At 31.6% G+C, this 24,880-nt stretch overlaps 1 pseudogene; it reads right to left on the reverse strand.

Moving 5' to 3' along the window:
* Positions 1-5,604: 5,604 nt before the first annotated feature.
* Positions 5,605-16,837, reverse strand: LOC143079912 (selenoprotein N-like; annotated as a pseudogene).
* Positions 16,838-24,880: the final 8,043 nt, after the last annotated feature.

Here is a 24,880-nt window from a genome sequence, read left to right on the forward strand (position 1 = left end):
TATTCACCGACATGCGACTTTCATACAGGCCAATTACTTCCTTGGGAAAATGTCCTTATTTTGCATTGTTTATATTTTATCGACATTATTTAAAATTAAACATGTATAATGGTTAACATCTTAAAAGACAGACAGGTTCAGGATATAAGTACAATTAGTATATCACGATTGATTTCTGTTTTCATAGTGATAGGTAAACTATTGTGTAAAAAGAAATTCTATCTTCCAAGTTGACTTCAAACGTATGTATTTTAAACATGTGTACAAATGCTGTCAATAATTATTTTCATTATGAATACAAAAGGTATGTGGGGTATATGTTTATAAGAAAAAAACAAGTCATTAAAAAAATTTGACAAACATATTTAGAGGTCAAGTGTTAATTATCATGTATCATCAAACTATTCTGGTTTTTAAACCAGGGAAAAAAGGATAAGATAGAACAGCGATCAATGTTGCCATACAATGCCAGTGGCGTAGCTGGGTCATTTTTACGTGTACGCCCGAACCTTGGCGAGGGATATGAGGGATGCCCAGTGGCGGATACAGGAATTTTCATAAGTGGGGGCCCACTGACTGACCTAAGAGGGGGCCCGCTCCAGTCACGCTTCAGTGATTCCCTATATAAGCAACCAATTTTTTTCCCAAAAAGGGGGGCCCGGGCCCCCTGGGCCCCCCTCTAAATCCGCCTCTGATGCCAACCGCTCAATGTTAAAGCACCTGCTGGTAGTGGGTTCGAAAGGGACGAAGCCCCCGAAAGCTATCGAGAATGAGATACCGTAAATAATTCCTGTCAGTCAAAAATCATTGATAGCAACATACTTTTGAATCTAAATAGTTTGTTTGTTTTGGTGAAATTTTGTAATATGTTAACTTATTCATCGTGTGAAACTGAAAGCTAGCCTAATGGTCATTGGTTTTAGAGAAAACGTCCAAACCAATATTACTTTTAAATAAGTTTAAAGGGTGCCGTGAGTTAGCATACAATCGACAAAAGCACCTTTTAATGAACACGAAAAAAAAAATCTAAGAGGTGCAATATAAAAAAAAATCTTGAACACCTAGGATTTCTTCCCACAAAAAGTGAATCAATTTATCATTCCTTTAAAGGGATTTAAAAAAAATCAAAAATTTTCTTTCGATATTTTTTTCTTGATCTGGAATATTTCACGACAATCTATGAAGGTTTATAAATTGAGCATATAAAACAATTAATTGCGTAAAGAAGAGTCCGGCTATCTGTCTATCAGAAAAGAACAGAAAAATGAACGAAAACAAATGCTTTCAAAATTTTGGCTTTAGACATTAGTCATAGAAAAAGCTTCTTCGGCATTTTCATGAAATTCGATAAAGGTTCAACAAGTAGTTAATGTAATTGAGAAATAACAAAATGTAAGCCCAAACTGCGACCACTTATCAATTGTAGAAAGAAATACATTTTGTCCTTAAAATGCGGGAAAATTAAAGATATAATTGCATTTTTATATTGCTCTGAATACTATTTCACGGAGAGTCATTCAAAAGACTTTATCCACATTCGGAACCTAAATATTGACGCCGCTTTGTCTCGCTTTTGGGACATAAATCACAGGCTCGACAAATAAAACAAACAGCATATCGAATCTGAGCAGATAGGGAATTGCTTTAAATATAAGAAAAAGTACGTCGAATTTATAGTAGATTCAGACTTTTACAAAAGATTCGAACAATTATATTTGAGTAAATTTAGTCCCTTTTTATTCAAAACCACAATCCATTGAAAAAAAAGAAGCACAAGGCTGATGTGCTTTTGACCAGTTTTTCTGATTCTATGTCGATTGTTTGTTTTATTTTCAAAATTCAAGTGTACGCCCGGGCGTTTTGACGTAAACGTAGCTACGCGCATGAATGCATTAAGTAATTTTATGACGATAAAGTAGAAGCAATACAGATGTCTTCCAAATCATCTCATGAAAGTGTAAATGCTCCTTCAAAACAAATTGTTCTTTTAGGAATAAAATAAAAGAATTATTTATTACTTTTGTGTAAAAAAAAAAAACCAACAAAAATACCGAATGCCAAGGTAAATAAATAAAAAAAAGTCCATAAAAATTGACAAAATCATATGTTATCAACCAATAGAACGAATGAAAAACATCTGCTTGGCTTGGTACAGACATTCCCCGAAGAAAATGGTGGGTTAACCCTGGTTCTATAGCTAGCGTAATCTTCCACTTGTATGACATGTACACTTGTGTTATTGTTTTGTTTAGTTAGACACAGTCTTCTAATGTCTTCGTGACAAGTTGTGCCTCTCAAATATGAGAATATTAAATCCCCATGCACACGAACAGTTGTCTGAAATTCATTTCCATATCACATGCTATAAATCTTTCAAAGATAAACATGATGACATTCTGTTGATGGATATGCACAAGTGACAAAGGTTGACATTGGTACTTTGGTAAGTTTACGGGTCCGATCCCTTGCAAGTTCAAACTAACCGGTCTGCTTTTTAGCAATGCCGACTGTATTTATAAGTTAGTGGCTAAAAGTCAGAATATTTTTTTCAGATTTGATGACGTCAGATAAGAAAAAGAATGTATGTCAATTATACAGCGTGTCTGTGAAGTAAACAGCATCATGTCTTTCAAGTACAAATCATGTCTGTCAAGTACAGCATATGTCTAGAAATATGTCCGCCAAGTACAAAACATTGCTGACAAATTTTTTCTGTTTCAGAAAATTCTTGTAATACTTTCCACTGGACAGTAATTGATTCAAAAATGATCTAACATCGTTGATGTCACAAAGCCATTATTTTATCAACAACTAATAAGTTTTCATTATTGTCATTGGGAAGCAGTCATATCTATTCTTCATATTAAGCAGCAATACATAAAACAGATAATACATAATGACTGCTGCATGGGCATATGACCAAAGTGGTCTTGTTTTTTGTGAATATGTCTTTTTTGATCGAGTTCATTCATTTCAGTTGATATTTTAAAGTGTGTCTTTCTATGTGTTTTTCTACTGTTTCAGATTATAATTAAGGTTGGCTCCTGTTAAAATTGATAAATCCACGGCATTAAATTTGCTTGAAACCTGTCTTGAGTCATGAGCCTGTCGTTCAGTGGTTGCCGTTTATTAATTTGGTTTATAAGTATTTCTCGTTTCTAGTTTTCTATATAGATTCAATTGGTGGTTTTCCTGTTTGAATTGTTTTACACTAGTCATTTGAGAACCCTGTATGGCTTGTTGTTCGATGTGAGCCAATACTATGTGTTGAAGGCTGTACTTTGACCTATAATTGTTTACATCTTACACATTGTGACTTGGATTGAGAGTTGTCTCATTGGCACCCATACCACATCCAGATCTTGCATACTTGTTTTTTTTATTTTTTTTTTTTTAAATATATTGTTTTGTTGACATGTACCCAACATTTCAATTAATTCATTAGCACATGTCAATTATTTTGCATATATACTGTATATCAAATAAAGCAAAACAGAATCTTAAAAATGCATTGTTTATTAAACTTCTGTTACAGAAAATTCATCAACAAATTTAGTTAAATGTAAAAATACACACATTACATCAAGTCCCATTTGGTAGTGACCTACTTTGACATGTGACCTTCATTACATGTGTAATATTTATACACAAAACTACACATGAAGGCGAATCAACTGAAAATAATAATTAAAACAACACAAATAAAATGTTAGTACAAAAACAAAAAGCAGATACAAATTGATTTGATGATATGTATAAAATTGAGTAAATTTGATTGACAATGAATGATTGTGAAGTATTTTGAGCAATTATGACAGTATTATTTTTTTTAGATTAATTTCCAAATATTTCACTAAGCTTTAGTCTCTTAGAAGAATTAATATACTTGAAACACAACTGCAGTCTAATTTTTAGGCTGATAATTAAAAATAATAATGCAATTCATTTAAGATTGATCAGAAAATGTTTCTTTCAAAAAAAGACAAAATTTACTATAATTTTTTTTTAATTTAAGTTAGTTTTCTTGCACTAATAAGAAGAAACTTTGCCATTAATTTTTCAGGCACACACACATTTGAAGTAATATAAATACACCTTATTTCTATTTATTTCAATCAGGCTTAATTCTGAAATTACACAACCTTTTCACAATGCAGTTGTAGCTATCTGGGGTCCTGTTTAAACAATATATTGTGCATAGAAATTTTCATAGAGACATGTTTAAACCATTATTAACACTTCAAACAAAGAATTTTACTGATATAAATTTGTGTTTAAAAAAAATGGATCATTTGTTATCAAAAATCTCAAAATGTTCTCTTTCTGAACTTTTTCCTCCTTTATCTCATTTCTGATGATCTTTGTTTTTAAGACACTTGTCCCAAGGAAGTTGTCAAGGTATCCATTTATTTTCCAGACTGGATAAATAGCGACAAGGAGTATAAAAATATTATGCATCAGTAATTACCATAATATTTGACAAACCACATTAACCCCCAACACACTTTCAAACACCTAAAAACTAAAAAAAAACTAATGTAAAAACAAAGGTTTAAAACTACACACACACACTCTTTCTATTACAAAAACATCAAACACATTCCCATAACAAAATCATACACCAAGAAAATTTCTCCTATTCTTTGAAGGTATAAATGACATAATATACATGTATAATAATATAATGTTAGAATGTATAAAAAATAAATGATTTTGAATAATCGACTCAAAAATAGAATCATTAACATTTATAAATAGTCGATAAAATATTTACATCTCTAACAATTAAATATCACACAGGGTTCAAATAGGATTTCAAGATCAGAAACCTGTATGCATAATCTTTCATCACCTTTTTATTACACAATCATCATAAACATGATAAAAAATAAGAATTCATATGAAAATGGGGAGGATTTTTGATATTTATCGATGAAAAATTATATATATATATATATATATATATATATATATACTGTTGGTGTTTTTTTAATTCATTCAGTATAGAACCAAATTAAAAAGTAAAAGCTAAAATTAATCAATTGACAAATTTTACCATTGAATTTTTTTTTTTAACAATTCAAAGAGATTCTTCATTGACCCACGTTAGTTAACTTTTAACTGTCCATCAACCAATACATACATGTATATAAGCAATTACAAATCTGTCTTCTTATAATAAGTTATTTAGTTGCCATACCAACAAAAAATTAAACCATATTAATCTAAAGTTTGTTAATCTTCCTTTACTCCTGACCATTTTCTGAATTTCCTGAACAATAACTCAAAATTTTGTTCAAATATTTGGCAACATAAAAAGAGGAATAATTTTTTTTTTTTTATTTACAGTGATGATAAATTCTATCTCATATAACCAAAGTTTCTAAATATATCAAAACATTGGAGCTATCTGCTATATATATATTACACTTAGAAAATGGAGAAGTTATCCAGGGGTTGTTGAAAATATACTTCTTGAAATGCTATGAGATCAAAATGTATATATATCGTCATAACAATAATAAACTCATAAAATAATTTTCTTCTGATACCCAATGAAACTTTTATCCAAATTTGTAAAGTTAGTATAAAACTAATATTCAACCATTCTTTAACTCAACACAAATTATGACTAAAATCCTGATAATTGCATGGAATGTATGGTTATTGCAATGTTTTTCAGCACATGATTATCACAGCATATCTCTAAGACTTGTCATGGTTACAAATAATTCTGAGCTCTTCTTACACCCTCTTTTAAAAATTGTAAATATTTCTCTTCATTTGTATGTTCCCTGAAAAGATACAAGAAAAGTATATAAAACAAGTGTAACTGTGAGCTACTGCTCACTGATGATACCCCCGCCGCAAGTGGATAATGTTAATAGTGTAAAAATATGTAAGTGTTCGGTAAACAGGAAGTTGCCGAGTGATGAATCTGAAAACGCATCACACAGTATAGCTGACTTTTATAAACCCTGAAACCAAATTTCAGAAATCCTGGCATTGTAGTTCCTGAGAAAAATGCGACGAAAATTTTCAACTTGGCCATCATGTGTAAAATGATAGTAGTGTTCGGTAAACAGGAAGTTGTCGAGTGATGAATCTGAAAGCGCATCACATGGTATAGCTGACTTATATAAATCCTGAAACCAAATATCAGAAATCCTGGTAGTGCAGTTCCTGAGAAAAATGTGACGAAAAATTTTCAACTTGGCTATCAGGTGTAAAAATGATACAAGTGTTCGGTAAACAGGAAGTTGTCGAGTGATGAATCTGAAAACGCATCATACAGTATAGCTGACTTATATCAAGCCTGAAACCAAATTTCAGAAATCCTGGTAGTGTAGTTCCTGAGAAAAATGTGACGAAAAATATTCATGGGACGGACGGACTGACTGACAGACTGATGGACTTACGGAAGGACAGACAGAGGTAAAACAGTATACCCCCCTTTTTTTCAAAGCAGGAGTATAAATATATTGGATTCATTCTTATTTGTTTGTACATGTACTAAAATTTGTGGATTTTAGTGGATAAACATGATCCACAATTATGTAAGCCCTCTATATGCCCTTCCTTCATCAGGATACACCACTAAGTTTTCATATATAGTGCCATTCTGTCTTTCTATCTTTAAACTTCATTGTATAAAATATTTCACAATTTCTTATCTTGCAAAACTTCTGTGTATAAACATTCAGAAACTAATGTCTTATTTAAAGCTCTCTGTATAAAAATTAACAAACTAACATCTTGCTTAAGCCTCAATCTGGTTAGAATCGAGCTGTATAAAACATTACGCTAACTATTATCAATTATGTTATTTTATATAGGACATTTTTATCAGATTAAAACCTTCTTAAACCTTTTCAAGATCAGAGATATAAAAACTTTTTTCTATAGGAATGTTTACTTTTACTGTCAACTTACGGTGGGATTTCTTCTCTTTTTTCCATTCTTTTTTCACGGAACAGTTCTGGACGCTGTGTTGTTACTTTCCTTGTAGGTATCAACCCTTCATCTCCGGAACTGTCAACCAATAATAAACAATCGATTATTCTTTCTCCTTTTATTTTAGTGACAGCAATTGTATAGTACACAAATGTACAATATATATGAACACTTTGTGCTTTTATTAAGAAAACAAAACACTAACTATCCAAACAATTAAACAAGAGGCTCTCAAGAGCCTGAATCGCTCACCTTAATTCTTTTGGTTAAATCTCTCATCAATGATTATTTTGGCTTTTCAATTTATTCAAATGTTTTTTGGATCGTCCTATTTTCTTCAAAAGCCAAAAAAAATAATCATTTTCTCCTATGTTCTATTTTAGCCATAGGAGCTATGTTTCTTGACATACAAGGAAATAAAATATAAAATTTATACTAGATACTCTGAAACTCATTTAGCCTAAGTTTGGCTGAAATTGATACAGCAGTTTCAAAGGAGAAGATTTTTTAAAGTAAGTCAACATGATGAACAAATTGTGAAAAAAGTCTTTAAAGGGCAATAACTCCTTAAGGGGTCAACTGACAATTTTGGTCAAATTGACTTAATTGAAGATCTTACTTTGCTGAACATTATTGCTGTTTACAGTTTATTTCTATCTATAATTATATTCAAGATAATAAACAAAAACAGCAAAATTTCCTTAAAATTATCAATTCAGGGGCAGCAACCCAACAACAGGTTGTCTGATTCATCTGAAAATTTCAGGGCAGATAGAAATTGACCTGATAAACAATATTACCCACGTCAGATTTGCTCTAAATGCTTTGGTTTTTGAGTTATAAGCCAAAAACTGCATTTGACCCCTATGTTCTATTTTTAGCAATGGCGACCATGTTTGTTGATAGATCATAACTTCGGATACAATTTACAAACTAGATACCCTAAGGAACATTCAATTAAAGTTTGGAAGTATTTGGCCCAGTAGTTTCAGAGGAGAAGATTTTTGTAAAAGATTACTAAGATTTACGAAAAATGGTTAAAAATTGACTATAAAGGGCAATAACTCCTAAAGGGGTCAACTGACCATTTCCGTCATGTTGACTTATTTGTAAATCTTACTTTGCTGAACATTATTCCTGTTTACAGTTTATCTCTATCTATAATAATATTCAAGATAATAACCAAAAACAGCAAAATTTCCTTAAAATTACCAATTCAGGGGCAGCAACCCAACAACAGGTTGTCTGATTCATCTGAAAATTTCAGGGCAGATAGATCTTGACCTGATAAACAATATTACCCCATGTCAGATTTGCTCTAAATGCTTTGGTTTTTGAGTTATAAGCCAAAAACTGCATTTGACCCCTATGTTCTATTTTTAGCAATGGCGACCATGTTTGTTGATAGATCATAACTTCGGATACAATTTACAAACTAGATACCCTAAGGAACATTCAATTAAAGTTTGGAAGTATTTGGCCCAGTAGTTTCAGAGGAGAAGATTTTTGTAAAAGATTACTAAGATTTACGAAAAATGGTTAAAAATTGACTATAAAGGGCAATAACTCCTAAAGGGGTCAACTGACCATTTCCGTCATGTTGACTTATTTGTAAATCTTACTTTGCTGAACATTATTCCTGTTTACAGTTTATCTCTATCTATAATAATATTCAAGATAATAACCAAAAACAGCAAAATTTCCTTAAAATTACCAATTCAGGGGCAGCAACCCAACAACGGGTTGTCTGATTCATCTGAAAATTTCAGGGCAGATAGATCTTGACCTGATAAACAATATTACCCCATGTCAGATTTGCTCTAAATGCTTTGGTTTTTGAGTTATAAGCCAAAAACTGCATTTGACCCCTATGTTCTATTTTTAGCAATGGCGACCATGTTTGTTGATAGATCAAAACTTCGGATACAATTTATAAATTAGATACCCTAAGGAACATTCAGTTAAAGTTTGAAAGTATTTGGCCCAGTAGTTTCAGAGGAGAAGATTCTTGAAATAGTTTACGACGACAGACGACGACGGACGCCAAGTGATGGCATAAGCTCACTTGTCCCTTCGGGACAGGTGAGCTAAAAACATGCCCAAGTTTTCTTTATCAAAATAAATACATGAAATTATCAATTACAACTTTTTTTCTCTCTCCAAAACTAAGAGAATTTGATTTAAATTGTGTCATATGAAGTTAAATGTCCTAAGCTCTTTTTCATCAAAATTGGTAAAGTAAAAATTGAAGTAAGGACTTCAGAAGTCAACAAAGAACTAACATATCTGCTCAATTGCAAGTCTTTTAGTCACTGGTACATAGTTGTCCCATTGACATTCATACCACATCTCATTATTCATTGTTATTCTTACACACTTGCTAAAATCTAATGACCATTTATACTTGTTAAAATATTAATTTCCTACCTATCATCCCATGCTCATTTGAATGGAATAACTCACATTAAAATACCTCTGCACAACATATTTTTTTAATCATAATTGACTTGCAAACAAAATTTAAGTCAAAATTGTTATCATACTTACAAAAGCTGCCAAAAAGAGTCCAACATTGATACACTATATTCGCCCTCTGGTGAGTGCATGAAATCATTAGCATTGACCCTGTGTACAATTGTACCATTTTTTAGAGCCAGATACATCATGACAGGGAATTTATAATTCTGTAAGAAATGACTGGCTGTTTTACTGTACACTGGCTGATGAGGATCTTTCTCAAGTTCCTGTCAATCATAAATATTATTATAGACATGTATATATATATATATATATATCTTTATAAAACGTCTGAAAAGAAGTCAACGATTTTCCCTACGAGGGCGTTGGATCGTTACGAGTAACGATACATGTACACAATAAATAAATTATACATACTAATTATGTTTTATATCATAAATAATATTTCTTATTATATTATTAAACCAACGGTGCTGCAATATAATACCCAATTTGTATGGAAGTAAAAGTGATGTTGCATCTTATAATTTCATCTTCTGATAAGAATGGATATCTTCTTAATCATTTCATACCTAGAGCATTTATTTAAATACATTATTTTAATATAAATATGGAAATTTCTTCTAAAAGTAAAGTTAACATGAATCTTGAGTATATTGTACCACAATTTCTAAATCTAAATAGGACAGCTACATGTGTATTATAAATGTAATGTACTGATGTTCATTATTACATTTTATAAATCTTTCCTGTAGAGTTGAAGTTTTTTTGTCCTAACAAATATCAACTTGCATCTTTCTTTCCATGAAATATAATATTTTAGGACTTATGTTTTCCTTACATCTTTTTCCATGCTATTTACATCTCATCTAAACCATTAAGTTAGTGTTTGTGAACATTGCAGGATTAATAAGATAAAGATGCATATTTTAAATTGGAGTTATCTTTCTTTGTTCATAATTATTAAACACATTTTCTAACCTGCAAATCAGCAACAAGTGCCCAGTTACTGATATAGCTCTCTTTAAGGAGAGCTACAACGGGCGGACTCTCCAGGGAAGTATCCCTGAGTGTCCGCCCAGAACCTCAGCAACTCTGATCATCTAGTGCACCCCAAAGTAATATGGAGTGTACTAGTTTGTCTTCCTTTTGTGCTCTTTCAAAGGAGTTAGTGAAGTTGAAGTATGGCACCTAAAAGCATAGAAAAATAAAATTAGGATATAGATCTAATCATATCATAAAACATTAGCTGTTGATAATTGTTGACATTTTTGAACCAATCAGTATTTTCTTTTAAGGATAATCTTTTTCCATAAAATTTTCTGATAAAAAGAATCAACATGAATGATCAATATCTTTATAATCATGTTAATTGTAAAATAAATGATTTTTTATAATAAAAAAGAACCAGTGGCACCTGTCTTAAATGACAGTAAACACAAGTCAAAATTAATTTGCCACCATCAAATTACCAATTGATTCCGTTGGAGCTTAAAATACAAAACAGTTATTTTCTAAATGACACGGTCCAATGGAAATCAAGAACCTCAGATTGAAAAAGTTTGTGTTAAGAGTTTTTTTTTTTACAGATTATCCTAAATCAGTTCACTGGTATAGTAAGACTAAAAGATTCAAAGAGCAATGAACAGAAAAAAATATATTGATCACTGTACATCTGTTTCAATTAAAAACATGGGCATAGTAAAAAAATTATATATACCTCTTTAAATGGATACATTTTTATCTCAATTTTTCTTTTAACATCAAATTCAGGTATTTCGTTTGTCCATTTAATTGCCTTGAGTGTCTTGTCCAAATCTGTTGTTGTGCTAACCATATTCAGCTCCATTTGTGGTAAGAATCCAATGTCTACCTGCATAGCAGCTGCTGTTTCTATATCATTTATCCATTCCATGTCTGAAATATTTAAAATTTATATATATATATTCAAATCCCTGCGAGGTAAGAACAAAAATTTGCTTCAGCAAATTTAACATTGTTGTGCTGATATTTAGAGTAGTTAATAACATGTTTTATGTATAATATATTATATATTTAATGAATCATAATTTGACAAACAAAAATATAAGTTTGTGAATGGCGAAAAATAGTATAATAATTAGATATTTTTGTACATATTACATTGTAGTATATATACCAGTAGTCAAATTACTTCAAAAATAAAGAAAAATAATCTTGATAAAAATAAAAAAAATAAATGATTGACTGATGTTGAAGCCCGTCATACTAAAAATATGTTCATAATTTATGTTTTTACAATTCAGGCCTACAATTTTAAACTACAAACATGATGCATTCACTTTGTAATAGCATGTTGATGTTAAAATTGGGAAATTGCTAGTTAAATTTTATTTTCTTTTGAAAAATTTGGTACACATTATTGTAAAATTGCCATCTGTCATTTGGTCTCTTGTGAAGAGTTGTTGCATTGGTAATTATAGAACTTTTTTATATGGAAAGCACATGCAGTCATCAGTGTTATGTTCTATTATTAAAGAAATGAATAATAACTACAAACAACCCATGTGATAGCTCTCTACCAATTAAAATGATTGAATCCTTAATATGAATAGTCAATGTACAGGTAATATATCATAGTTGATACAGTTGTTTAAGTCCTCATTTCTAATATAAATGTAAATGTGGTTTCCTAGGAGCTTGCCATTAGTATATAAGTACTCACCCACATTCAGTTTTTTATCTGTAGGGACATACATATGGAAGTATATGATTTTCCTGTAATCCCTTGAGATGATGAGGTTCCCTGTAAACTGTGCTGGTGTAAACCACATAGGATTGTTTGGTGGTTCACTTAATTGGAACTCAGCATGTAATCTAAAAAAATAAAATTTACAGTTAACCAACACATTAATACAGTAGTTTGGTCACTACTCTCACAAAATTTTTATGAGAAAATATTTGCAAGTCATGGACATTTTACAATTACTTTATAATTATTTTTTTTCATAAGATTTGTTGGTGAAAAACCTAAATTGATTGAAAAGAATATTGTTCTTTCTCCAAACAGATCTTTTTTTAGGTTCATAAGTCATGCAATTATCTTACAAGAGAGACATTTGCATGTGTAGGGAATAAAAATTTCCATCGTCTGCATAAGTTATCAACTTGTGGGTAATGTCATGTGACATGAACCATATGTTTTCATTCATAATTGGTCTATAAAATTACCACTACATGTACATGTAATTCACTAATTGTAACAATTTTACATGGCTATCAGTTTTCACCTCAAAAAAGGACTTTTTTGTAGATACTATCTTTTTAATATATATCTACAAACTAAAACCCACTTGGGTTAGTTACTTTTTGTTTAGCTTGTTGAAACACATACCTGAAACTTATATCCAGATATTCCTTGTTGTATGCTCGTACACTTGCCACGCCCCCTTGTGGTGGAAATCTTGACCTTAGAAATGGACGAGGATGGAACATGGACAGAAGTTGGTGTATCACAACTAATTCATCCTCGACTCTAGGTGGTAGCCACTTATTACTGGACCTATGACTTGGAATGTCTGGCAGGCTGGTACTATTAATGTTCCAAATTTGGTAAACTTTTCCTGGTTCCTCAATAAAGGAGTTATTTGGAGGTAGAAATCCTTTGAACTGTGTCACTCCAAAGTCTCTGGCTTCTTTATTCGGTGTTTTCCATTCCTGAAGGCCTTTTAATGAATCAATCTGTTCTGACTGAAATATTATACAAACAATGCAAAAAGAAGACAGGAAATTCATGTCAGGGTTAATAAAAATATTTCTAACATTTTAAGACCTGTCCCAAGTCAGGAGCCTGTAATTCAGTGGTTGTCATTTGTTTATGTGTTACATATCTGTTTTTCATTCATTTTTTCTACATAAATAAGGCCGTTAGTTTTCTCGTTTTACATTGTCATTTCGGGGCCTTTTATAGCTGACTATGTGGTATGGGCTTTGCTCATTATTGAAGGCCGTATGGTGACCTGTAGTTGTTAATTTCTGTGTCATTTTGGTCTCTTGTGGATAGATAACTCATTGGCAATCATATCACATCTTTTTTTTAATATAATTCTAGTCCACAAGAATCACTAATACAAAAGTAGATGTACAGCAAACGTTCAAAGATAAATAACAAAATAATTTGTTGTTCAAATAGCCTGACTTGGGACATTTTTCATGCTCAAAACAAACGGGGTTTATGTTAACCCTTTTAAATATATATATGCTTTGAATTCATACTGATACTCTGTCAGTCTTACAGATAAAGTATATAATGTACATGTACACTTGGTCAGTTGGTAGAAATATATATTCAAAATATTTATACTTTCTTAAATAAGTTCTGAATGTTCTTTGATAATTAAAATTCATTATAGTGACATAAATGACAAACATTTGTAGAATTTTAGAATTGAAATAATTTATTATGGAAAAAGAGTCTTTTTCACAAGAGTCAAAACAGAGCGGTTGTTCATAATCATTAGACTAGTATTTTTGTTCACCAAAGTGACTGATGGACTGAGAGAAGGACAGGTAGACAATTATAAAACCAATTGCTTTGTAGTGTGGTTAACAAAAAATGATGTAAATTTGTACATGTATAATGCCTTTACATGTAACAAACTTTAAAAATTTTCTTCTGTTTCATGCTACCACATCAATGCATATATAGCGGGTTATTTCACGAAATTTTACACCCACGAAAATAATCTGCTATTTGGTATTGTTTAAATATTGAAATTATGAACGGCATAACTAGTTTATGACTATATTATTATACTGATTTGAATAATTTAATATATAAACATGTTGACATGCAGTCAGTAGACTCAGTACTACATGTACATGTACATTTAATATAGCAATAATAGTGATATATATACAATGTATTTATCATAGACATATAATATGCAATTTACATGTAGTGTGGACATGGTAGATATAGCTCTGATCATTGTTGAAGGCTGTACAGTGACCCATATTTGTTAATTTCTATGTCATTTGGTCTATTGTGAAGAGTTGTCTCATTCAAAAAATCATACCACATCTTCTTTTTTATATAATACATTGTAATAAATGATAGCCAATTCTTGGTTGAAAACAGGAAAATGAAAACCATGACATATATCAGAAAAATCTCTGATATAGGTCTAGTACATTAGTATAAAATGACATACTGGATCACTAAGATTGGTATTCATGGTTTCTAGCAGTAGTGGTTGGAAGTAGGCCTGCATTGTTATGGTCTGCTCATCTTTACCTACAGTATAATCTGCCTTGTACTGAAGATCAGTTGTTACCTACAAAATAAATTATAATAAAATTGTAGTAAAGTCTTAACCATCATGCATGACCATGTTAACATTAAATCATTAAATAGGTAAAACTTTAATCCAAGGGTGTTAATCTTGTTTCCTTAGCTTATTGGTAAAAAATCTAGTGATGCATCAAATTTGAAATAGAGTTTAACCCTCTTGCTGCCTGAGGGACACATATGTCCACACCGGCAGTGCCTGAGGGACACATACATTGTATATGTCCATGGTTAAATTCATGCAAGTTTCTCATCAATGCTGTATCTCTTTCAATTAAAAGGCTGAAGATTAATCAGTGTTGTTTTTCTCCAATGGGTCCCAAATGTAACGGTCATGACGGTCATTATGTTGTGACGTAATATGCCAAACAACGACATCATTCGATATATGACGTCGTTGTTTGGCATATTACGTCACAGATGCCGATCTGTCGTATTTTCCAGTTTATATGAAATACAACCTTGAGAAACGGTAGGCAGCAAGAGGGTTAATGAAGTTGTTAATTGTCAATGTATAAATCAGGGTTCTCGCTAAGGATTTTTGAAGGCGAGTCCAGGGACTCGTCATTTTTGGCCATGGTGAGTCCAACAGCAAGAAGAAGATATTATATCGCAATATAATGTAATAACTTAGTCTCCATTGCCTAACAGAGCAATGAAATGACATTAAATTAAGATTGCTTTTAAACTTTTGCTATAAAATGATGATATTTATGTTTAACTGTGTTCAGTTTATACAAAATATTTCAAGCTTAGTGCATCTGTGGACTCACCAGTTTTGAAAATGGTGAGTCCAGACAGATTTTGATGAGTCCAGGACTCATGGACTCGTCTTAGCGAGAACCCTGTAAATGTTGTTTACACGTCATGCATTATAAAAAAATTGCATACCCCTTCTATCATGTCTATCTAAATGGAAAGTAGGGTTCACATTTAAAACAATGATATTAGGCTATTAACGATTGTATACATGTATTTGACTTGAGGTAAAGTCCCTATATAGTTAAATATAATGTAGGCAGTGAGTCTAATTGTGTGTACTAATCAGGGATCTCCATGGCCTGTTTAACGATGGCGCCCCGCCATCGTTAAAATATCTTGTGCCATCGTCAAATGACTTGCGCCATCGTTAAATTGTCTTGCGCCATCGTTAAATTGTCTTGCGCCATCGTTAAATTGTCTTCCGTCATCATTGAAAACTTCATCGTTTTTTGTAGCCCAATGCCATTTTTTTATCAATTATAATCAAATGCATGTACAGTACAATTTTCGCGAAAGCCATCCCAAACTCCATACACCGAGTTTTTTCCTGGTATGACACCAGGAAACTCTGACATCACTCCCTAAATTCACATGTCTTGTGTGACATCTGTTTCTATAAAAAGCGGTAATAAAAATAAATGTTTATCTAATCTTAGCTTTTTCCTTATTTTTTTTGTTAATTGTGCATATTTCATATTAAATAACATACATTTATACCACTTGCTATGAGAGTATGATATAGAGTTTCATATTCATCAAGAGACAGCTTCAGATCACCATCACGGTCATATTTCTTGAAAAACTCCCATCCTTCATCGCCTACAGCTGAAAATGTCATGTTCGGTAGCATTTGACCTGGTAAGAAGTATGTTTTGTAAATTTTGTCTCCGACAAACCCACCAAGGGCTACAAATAGGATGCCAATGACAGCTGTTCCAATGTAAACAACCCATTTTGGAATAGCAAATATTATTCTGTTAGGAGGAACAACAAGGACTTCCTGGTAATATGGTTGTGGCTGCCATTGTTGTTGTTGGGTCTGTGGTTCGATCGCCTCGGATGTAGCTGGTGGACTTTCTGTAGTTTGATCAACTACTTCCTGATTTGTTCCATTGGCATTGCTTTCCTCGGAATCGAGCTGACTTTGGCCATCGTTGGTTTCTGTTTTACTTTGGCTTCTTGTCTTTCTCCTTCTCACTTCGTTTTCTCCTGTACCGCCTTTGTCCGGCGGAGAAGGCATTTCGAAATGAATGCAACTGCGTTAGGTCACGTAGACCCTCGTTGTTGAACTTAGATACGCCAAAATCCGGATGTATCGAATTTCAGAATTTTACTTCCGTCCAATAAAATACAAAAGAAGTCACTCCGATCCGTAAACGACTCATAAAAAATATAAAAAAAATAGATATAAATTAGTGAAATCTATTCAACATTGTTTTACATTTGGTATAACCAGAGACATATATACACATTGTGTATATATGTCTCTGGTATAATGGAATACTAATACAGACATATTCAAAAATTATATTTACGACTCATTTTCTGACATTAACATTTATCCTTTTATATTTTGACCTGATTTATCATGTATTTAGCGGCGTTGTGCCTTTAACTTGTTAACATATTCAACATAGTTGTTGTTTAAGATTCCAACAATCTATAAAAAAAATAATCAGGGAGATACATATATTTTCAATATGTTAAGGAGGAGAAAACTATCAGAAGAGACGAAAAATGAACCACTTTGAACTGCTAGGAATATGTATCTCTTGTTAACATTCATAGCCATGGTAATGAAACTTCAGCAGTAGTTTATATTCCAGATCAAGAAAAAAATATCTTAAAAAAATGATTGATTTTTAAGATCCTGTAATGGACTGCTAAATGGATTCACCTTTTGAGAGAAGCAATCCTAGGCGAGAACCAGGGAGGGATCCACGGATACCAAGTTTATTAATTTTCATAATGCACCCTGCAGAACTGGAACACATTCTAGACGGGACTAGACTAGTGATCAATAGTTGCTGACGATTTCAATCCTTAAGGATGGATTTGAAAAACAAGAAATTTAGAAACTTACCAGATTCTACTGAGAGAAAAAAAAACACTACAATTTTGGCGACAACAATCAATGACAGTACGTTACTTGCATGGCTTTCCTTGGGGCAATGAGACAAATACATTACGAAAAATAGAGAAAACAAATGGAAATAAAATATGAAGAATACAGTAAGTTTCCAAGCATTTGAATTTTCTACTGTTATCAACTCATTCCTAATCATGAACTAACAAAATAAGAAGTCCAACGATTTCTCTTAAAATGACAAAAGTATAGATACAACCAAGGAGGTTATATTATATAACCTCCTTGATACAACTTACAATTAAGTCTACATTTTTCTAGGAATGGAATTTTTTTACTTTGTAAACGGAAACTGTTCCAAACACTTCATAATTGTGAAGCTGAGATGGTGCTTGATGTTCTTAATGATAACACACTTGATATAGATGGACGTTGGTTTCAACAGACACTTTCTATGGACGTTGGTTTCAACAGACAGCTGAAGGACGCCTCCGGGTGCGGGAATTTCTCGCTCCATTGAAGACCTGTTGGTGACCTTCTGCTGTTGTTTTTTTCTATGGTCGGGTTGTTGTCTCTTTGGCACATTCTCCATTTCCATTCTCAATTTTACTTTCTATGAAGACCAACTCACTGTGCTCATATTCCAACAGACACGTACCTTGATTCATATATTTATAAGTCATGATTCATAGTTCAGCCAGTTTTGATAAATCAAGCAGTGAAGGATTCAGAAATTGTCATAAGTGGGTGCCCACTTTGGTCATGATTCAGTGATTCCCTATATAAACAAACCAAATTTTTCCAAGGACAAGGGGGGGGGGGGGGGGGCGGCTTGTCTATGAAACTTCTAGATATATTATATGTGGTATTACTATCATTATACAATGCCATTTCCAAATGTAAAATATTGTACAGGTCTCTTGCTGTTAAAGTTTAAAATAAGCTATATCTTATAACTTCATTCGTTTGAGGTGTTGCAAATAATCATCCATACGTAATGGCTATAGCTTATAACCCGGGATAAAATATGACGTTAATTTGATACATATGAGTAAAATGCAGACTGCCTTTATGAAAAAAAAAATTGTTGAATTTCTAAATGGAATAATTGTTAAAAATGTAGTGTGTGTTGATGCAAATCTCACATGAGAAAATTAAATAAAACGATGATACAAAGAAATTATAAAGCTTTATTATTAAAATAATACGAAACATAATTCATGTTCTAAAGATACATTAAAAGTTGTTGCATTTCACATATTCTGAATAAGAATGTTTTTTGTTTTATTACATTTTATAAAAAAAAAGAACGTCTTAATCAACATTTTACAACATAAATATAGTGTATATGGACTAACCCTGATAAAAAAATGTTTGTTTTTTCTTTTTTGTCATATACATGTGTGTTTTGAGTTTTGTTCCATTTCCAATACACAGGTTCCCAGATTACTGTTGTACAAATAATATTTACTTTAATGAATATCAAAAGAAATATCTGAATATGATTGTATGATCTTGTATAGTTTGTCTAAATAAATAATTTGCCGTTAACAATTTTTGTTTTAGTATATACTACTTACGTACAAAATCAAACAAACAGAAAATTGAAAAGCAGTCAGATTTATAAAAAAAAACCCATAATTAAACATTATTCATATATACACAATAAAGAACAAATACCGACGATAACCACTGAATTACAGATTAGGTAGAAAACACATAAATGCCTAGGTTAAACATTTTTGCGAGCGCTTAGCCCTCCCTAACCTTGGACAGCTGTATAACAACACATTACAAGAGCAAACTGAAAAAAGTCAGTTGCAAATGAATAAACTCAATATATCGGTACGAAGCACAAAACAACGAATAACACATTTCATGATAGCTAGTTTAAAGCCAATTACAGTTAATGGACGAATCATGTTATCTCAGACCATGGAAGTAATATTTAAAAGGAATAACATCGACGTATTAGCATGTACTAACGGTCTGCAGAGCCCTGTACTAAAGTCATATGATTTTATACAATTATAGTCTCAGCGGTAAGACCCCTTTGGTTACTATCTGTGATACCGCGGTTGTAAAATGGCATCTGGAATTTCTTATTAGTCACGTGATTTTATCGAGTCCGGTAATTATAAAGTACCTGTGTGAAATCCGAGGTTTATTAATAAGAAGGTGGCACTGTATCATATAAAATCTCTACCTTCAGATGAAGTCGTATGATGTAAAAAAAACTTGAAAAACGGACGAGAATTGTTCAAACTACAGCAGTTTAGCATGGAAAATTGTATTTAATTTAGCATACTTTTGCTTTTTACCGTTTGTTTTAAACTGTTCTAAAAGTATTTTCCGGTTAAAAGCGGATCCCGAGTTAAACAGTTAAATACCGATGAATCGATCAGGTTTCACATGATGTTTAACAAAATAATGTAGGCAAATCTAGACATAGATTTGTTTACTGTTGAAATGTGCAAAGTTTATCGAGATTGAAAAAGAAGGATATTTACTTTCAAGTATTCTAAATTTATGTATATGTCATAAATGTCATTGATTACATTATTGAAACTGGACAACTAAAACGGGGATAATATTTTCTTAAATATTTTTTTTTATTGTTTATTGTGGAATGCTTGTATTAATATAACAAGCTACAGCAAAAATTATAACAAACCGACGAAATGGGCTTGAATCTACATGTCTTACGGCAAATTCATTTTTACACAAATTAGTTTATGTATCGAAGGATAGAACCGTTTAGAATTGTGAATATTTAAATTGACTAATACACGAAAGACTTAGATTTTTCGTATTTAATAAAGGGGGTCCAAATGTATTTTTTGTACAATCATCTTCTTAACTTACGGAAATGTTTTTTTTTTTAACTGTATGTAAATATTAAAATTGAAAATGACCCAGCCTTGTTCTCCAATTTCGTATGTGATAGGTGTCGGTTTAAACTATTAAGACTCAAACTAACCAAAAATAGGAAAAAATGGACTAAAATAAAAATTGAACGAATGACTCTTTTCGGCAGCGTACATCAACGGAATGTAACGAATGGACTATTCGGGTTACCTCGCACGTATATACGACAAAAACTTGTCTGTTCGTAATTCTCCGTGAACACGAAAATGACCGATAAGTATCAGTGATTTGATCGATCATATGCGGAGAATCAACTTCCATGCCAGCTATTGAACCAATTAACGAGTTATCGAAAGATGGGCGGTAACGCAGATGAAACCTTTGAAGTGACGACGATGTTATTCCTTTCAATATTACTTCCATGCCCAGACTAAAGTATCAATCAGTTCACATCCAACATATAATATAACTATACATGTACATTTAATTATATTTCATCTAAATGTTTATAATTCCTCTGAATATAACTTTATGCCAAAAATATCTAAACAATAAGAACACAGTAAATCAGTCAGCTTTATTTTATAAAGTAGGCGGAATTACGATGCGTTGTTAATATATACTGATACAGAAAAAAAAAGATATTTATTTTTAAAACAGTTTTGTTTTTCCCACATTCTTTCACTTCATTTTCAATTATATTTTAAAAAGCAAAACTTACTTTTTATACTTTTGAGACCACACAATTAATATATTCGTATTTTTTTTCTTTTGCTATATTACATAAATATATATAGGTTCATGTATATGAAAACACATCACTCTTTAAGACATAAAAATAAAAATCTGAGTTTATAATTTGTCTGAATGTTTATTTTTTTCTTGAAAATTACTCAACCGATGGACAATGAAACTGACAAGGAAAATATTAGCAAGCGCAAAATAAAAAAAACATAACAAAAAATAAATAATAAGGGAACTATACAAATCACAATTTATCTGAATATTTTATTTTCTCTCGATGTACGAGGGTCTAGATGGGGGGGGGGGGGTCTATTATTCTGTAAATTAAATAATTTCCACCCCTTTTTTCTCTAATCTTTAAAAAATTAACCCCTTTTTTCTCTAATCTTCAAAAAATTAACCCCTTTTTTCTCTAATCTTTTTTTTTTTTGCACGTTATTCTCTATTCTTCATTTTAAGGACATTATTCTTTAATCACCTAACCCCACCCAAACCCTCATGTACGTATAATTAACATTTGCGTTTATGAGACGTGTCTGCGCTTCAGATTAATTACAGGTTGACAAAAGCTATTTCAAAACACTATTCAAGTTTTTATTTTAATTAACACTAACATCCTTAAAAAGAGATAAAGTAACTATTGGGTACTTCATCAAAGAACATAACAGACAGACATAGTTATAAATGTTTCTATTGTATTAAAACACATGATAAACCCGACATTATACTATACAATGTGTGTTGAAATACAATAGTTTAAACGCAAAAACACGATTCACTCGGTAAAACACACTACTTCAAAACAGGATAACTTTTAATGTACGTGTGTTGGAATACATAAATTGATGGCTAAAAAGAAATACATTATATATTTCTAAACATGTATCTAAATTTTCATTTCTTTCAAAACCTCTTTTCTATATATCATTTTCTTTTTGAGTCGGATACTGCTCGGCAACAACATCTACACCTTTGTCCTCTGCAAACTGGAAATCGATCCTGCTAGTGGAATGTTGTCCTTTCCAATTATTTGACTGAGTTACCTTGTGATCAGGTTCATCTTTATATGCTGCAATTTTCTTCCTATAATATGAAGGAAGACTTTCATTTCAGCAGAATATCTTAGTGTGTGAATAAATGTTTACTAAACGAATTTGAAAGACGACAATTTTTTTTTATTCATAATGATTTTTGGAAAAGGCACCATCAGTTCATTATCCCCAATAAATGCCAGCTACCAGTTATTGCATTTTCTTGTGCCTTTGCATTTTGACCTCTCTCTGGTCAAGAGGAACAATTGACATGCTCTTCAATTTTGTACTTGTTTGGCTTTATAAATATTTTGATATGAGCGTCACTGATGAGTCTAGTGTAGACGAAACGCACGTCTGGCGTACTAAATTATAATCCTGGTACCTTTGATAACTATTGACAAACAATTGATGAATATGTTATAATTCTTATCATTCCTTGTTTGTTCACCGTTATTCTAAGCCGTACATTGAATGTGACTTTTCTTTACTACATCATTCATTCATCACATTTCTCTTTCTGTTTTTACTTACTTTCATGTATTGGGTTGCGTATAAGCCTTTAAGATAAAACGAAACTTATTTCGGCAAAAACGTTTCTGATGATGTTGCTTGATGTTGCAACAGAATACGTAAACTAGAAAAGGCAGTGAGGCTTTGGTATTTTTCGCCGCACTTTTGAATGTCTCTTTGGTATGGCTCACCTCTTTTAAGTAAACGAATTTGAAATATTTGAAATTTTAAACATTCATCCGTTTTTGTCGTCTTATTCCTGATGTTAGTTTCGGTCTTTTTTATCATAATGATTGATAAATTAGAACCATATTGCACAAACCATATTTGAATATTATGTTCTTTAATCACATATATCAGACTCCTTTTTAAAGCCGTCTATATATACAAATAAAGGCAACAGTAGTATACCGCTGTTCAAAACTCATAAATCCATGGACAAAAAACAAAATCGGGATAACAAACTAAAACCGAGGGAAACGCATTAAATATAAGAGGAGAACAACGACATAACACTAAAATGTAACACACATAGACAAAATCCCACGAGAATAACAAATATAACATATATATATAACATCAAAACCAAATACATGAATTTGGGATAGACAAGTACCGTGACACGTCTTATCGCAATGTGAATTTACACTCAAAAATAAGAGAAAGCAAACGACACAACGTTATAATGTAATACACACAGAAACGAACTATAATATAACAATGACCATATTCCTGACTTGGTACAGGGCATTTTTAAAGGAAAAAATGGTGGGTTGAACCTGGTTTTGTGGCATGTACAAAATTTTAAATAGGAGCACATTATCTGTGATTGTTTCATTTCCATTCTTTATCATTTGTCTTACCTTGAAAATTTAGCCTTCAATTTGAAGCAAACAGCACCAGCAATCACTATGATAACAACTACTGAAACTGTTATTATTGGAATCACAATCATCATGATATCTAAAAACAAAATTAGAGAAACTATTTAACATACATGAATAAAGACACTTCAATGGTTTCTGTTTCGCATCCACTAAATTTCATTTTCAAGCACATTAGAAGAGTAGTGTATTTAGAAATATATGTGATTAGAAAAATAATGGTAAATATTCGACACAAAATCTTGCTGTATTATATTATTCAAATCATTCGTGTATAAAAAAAAAGTGAGATTGGTGTTAACTACAAATTCAAATTTTGAACAAAGCAGCGCAACGCTGTAAGAACTGTAACTTTATTAGCTTTGCTATTCTCTATCATGTAAGTACTTAATTGCATTTAATAGATTAATATCAACCAAAATATATTCAGTATGAACTTCAATTCGTTTTCAAATATAAAAGGTTAAGCTTAAAGGCTAAAAGATGTTTAAAACTAAAAAAAACTTAAAAATTTCACGTATGTGCTTTATTTGTTGTATTTCTGTAAATATCGACAATGCATTTTTCAATGGGTACTTATTTTACACCAATTTAAAACTTTTATAATGAAGTTTTGAAAAAATATATATCCTCGAATGGAAAGTTCATATCCTTTCTTTTTTTCAAAGGTCAAAATATATGGCTGTGTAACCCGAATAATCCAGTCGTTATATTACGATCACTTCGATCACTGGAGGACAATGACCGTAAGGGGGCGCTGTAATTATTCGAGTTAAGGGCTGTGCGGCATATTTTCAACGTTAATATGCACCGAACGTAAACCTACACTTAAATTCGGAACTACCCCTACCTTGAATTAGGATTTCCACAGATATAAATATGACAATATGCATATGCATAGTTACTGGTAACATTCTATCTGAGCATTCTATGTTATGTCTCTACGAGGTGAAACATAGAGATCGTAACTGGGAAGCAGTACGTCAATAAAATTAATTATCTATGACTATAATATATCTCCTCAAAAGAGGCGTTGTTTGAGAAACAGCTGTATTTACAAATGGCAACCTTCTATATATAATCTATTATACAGTAACACAAGTTCATGTTCTTGTATTTGAGATACATTGTTGGTTTAAACGCCTACGTTGCTATATTATTGGAAAGTTGTTAAATAAATGTTTATTTTAGAGCTGTGACGAATATCATATATGTTACCAAGAAGATAATT

Source organism: Mytilus galloprovincialis, chromosome 6, assembly GCF_965363235.1.
Source record: "Mytilus galloprovincialis chromosome 6, xbMytGall1.hap1.1, whole genome shotgun sequence".
In the NCBI taxonomy this organism is placed as follows: domain Eukaryota; kingdom Metazoa; phylum Mollusca; class Bivalvia; order Mytilida; family Mytilidae; genus Mytilus; species Mytilus galloprovincialis.